A 2,923-nucleotide genomic window follows, 5' to 3' on the forward strand; every position below is an offset into this window, starting at 1 on the left:
GGGGGGGGGGGAGTTTGTGCCAGACCCTGGACACTCAGACCGTAAAGAAATTTTTCCTTATGTGAAATCACACGCATGTGCACTCTGTATGTACACTACACGCTGTGCAACCACCTGGGTCCTGCTGCTAAATTGGCCTTCCAGAAGTTTGTGGCCATTAGACCCTGTTATCCCTTGGGGGGCCCTGGTGAACAGCTGTTCTCCCAGATCCTGGTGCACCCCCCTTATGTACTTTATAGGCTGCCACCAGGTCCCCCCGAGCCTTCTTTTCTCCAGGCTGAAGAGTCCCACGTCCCTCAGCTTCTCCTCTCGGCTTGCTCTCTTGGCCTTTGATCACGTGGGTGGCTCTCCTCTGGACTCTCTCAAGCGTATCCACATTCCTCCAGAAGTGAGGGGCTCAAAACTGGATGCAGTACTCCAGCTGCGGCCTCACTAAGGCCAGGTAAAGTGGGAGGACGACGTCCCTGGTTTTGCTTGAGATGCATCGGTGGATGCAAGCCAGAATTTGCCTTGTTTTGCCAGCTACGGCATCACATTGGTGGCTCACGATCATCTCGTGGTCGTTCAAGACCCCCAAGTCTCTTTCGGTCGTGGTGCTAGCGAACATAGCACTGCTGAGCCTGGAAGTATGATGCTGGTTTTTCCTCCCAAGATGGAGCACCCTGCACTTCTCTACGTTGAATGCCATCAGGTTTTGGTCTGCCCACCTTGTAAGCCTGTCCACGTTGGCCTGTATCCCAAGCCCGTCCTTTGATTGCTTCAGCACTGTAACACGGGCAGTATTTATTTACTTCCTCCCCCCACAAAAGTCGCCCTTTTCTGTTCTCTCCCACCTGTCATTTCTGGGTTCGCTCCATGTGTAATCCCAGGGGGTACAGTATTCGTTGGAAGTGCCCATCTGGGCGATGTCACCAGCAGGCAGACACAGCCAGCGAACAGTCATTGTGTCCTTTGGAGAACCTCATCACTGGATAATAACCTGGTTCCCCTGTAGATTGCTGGAGGAAAACCTGAGCAGATGCTGGTGTTACTTATTAATAGTGAACAGCAGGAGCAGGCCCTTCAGAACGGTCCAGTGCTGTCCCGCTCTGCAAACGCAAGGTCGGAGCTTGACTAATGGCAGGTCTCATTGCCGGTGATCTGAAACACACATCTGTCTCCATTTGTCAATCAAGGACAAGTCATGGTTAAGCCTAAACCATCCTCTCCAGACACACAGGTGTGTGGTGCCTTCCATCAGAGGGCCTCGAACCATTTTACAAACCGTTAATTCATCTTCACAAGGTGCATATGAAGGAAACAGCACCATCTGAGGCATGAAGGGACAAAAAGGTGCACCGTATCTGCAGCAGAATGAGGAAAGCTCTCTCTGTGAGCTTTAACCACCAGCCCTCCTTTCCCTATGAGCTATAATGCAACACACCAAAAACAAATTCTGGGCACAAAGGGTCGTTCTGAAGGGAAAAAAGCTCAACTCAAAATGCATTTTCTTTGGATTTAAACCTCTCTTTCAACTAGGTGCAATCCTCAAGCTCCTGGAAAGTTGCCGACGTCATAAACCCTAAAAGCCAAGGGCTAAGCCACCAGGTGCCATCTCAGGGAATATCCAAACTCCTGGATTGGTTTCAACATCTCCAATTGCTTTACTTAGGCCAAGCCCCTATCGCCACGTAAAATCCCTTGAGATAATCTTCACCTGCCAGTCTCCTAATCCGCGTGAGAATCCAGATAATTTATCAACGAGCCACTTATTAAAAATCCCATCCGCCCCATTCATTTCTCAATGTGTTTACTATCAATTTCTAGTGAATTTAGGGCTCCTGGAACCAGGCAGTGTCTGACCTATGGGGAGCCTGTGAGGCCACTCTGCTGATGCAGCTCCTGAAGCTAGCCAGGCTGGCAGCCTTGGGACACAAGGTCCTGCAATGAGTCACGAAACAGGTACAATGAGAGCAGCGTCAGGGATGCCTTTCCCAAATGGCCCTGCTAACACGCTTCAACCCTTACCAGGGGGAGAACAGGTCATTCCTTGGTGCTCATTCACTCCTCTGAGGACATCACTATGGTTCCAGCAAGGAGGATGCACATCCTCTAGGTATTTGACTAGATCCACGAATCTTTTCACACAGGCTACATGGCAATGGTACTCCGGGAAGGATTCTGCTTCCAGGGAAAAGGCTCCATATATCTTTGCTAGTTCTTCCCGCCTCCCGCTTATATCATCTTTAGCTATTAACGACTCTATTTTTTTTAATGAAATAAACTCAGTCTTTGCCCTAATCTTGTCTATTCCCCCCAGCGTGATTCATACAAAGCTGAGGGTTTTATATATTGCAACTACAGAATTTCCAATCTTCAAACTTCCCTTTCTCTCATTATTTCATTTTGACTTTTTCAAAGCCGAAGAGATAGTCTGGTCCTATGACTTATTCATCAGACCATAACTTACGTGCACCACACAGATCCAGCTCTGAAAGGGGTGAGCCTTTATAATTCATGCCTTTCCTTCAGACGCCACATGGACTCCTGGTTCCTCCCTGCTGGACTCCATAGGATGCTCTCTCTGTAGAGTATCTTAATTGTTTCCCCATGCATGACTCACTTCCTAGTGCCCTACAAACAGCATGGTATGAAGGGGCTGGGGATCTCCTCTCAGGACTGCTCTGGCTGTGACACATGCCACTACATCTGCTAAGCTAACAGCACTGTGGCCTGACTGTCCTCACACGTATCCCCCATGCACACGTTAGTCAAACAACTCCATTAAGTCTGATTCTTCAGGGCTGTTCTCCTTGTGTTCAAACCCATAGCAAGTGGGTTTTTCATAGATTCATAGATTAAGGGTCGAAAGGGACCTAGTAGATCTTCTAGCCCGACCCCCCGCCAGGGCGGGAGAACAACAAAAAACCCCAAAAAGAGAAAC

This window comes from Gavialis gangeticus, unplaced genomic scaffold (genome assembly GCF_001723915.1).
Source record: "Gavialis gangeticus isolate Ggan-Ray unplaced genomic scaffold, GavGan_comp1, whole genome shotgun sequence".
Lineage (NCBI taxonomy): Eukaryota > Metazoa > Chordata > Crocodylia > Gavialidae > Gavialis > Gavialis gangeticus.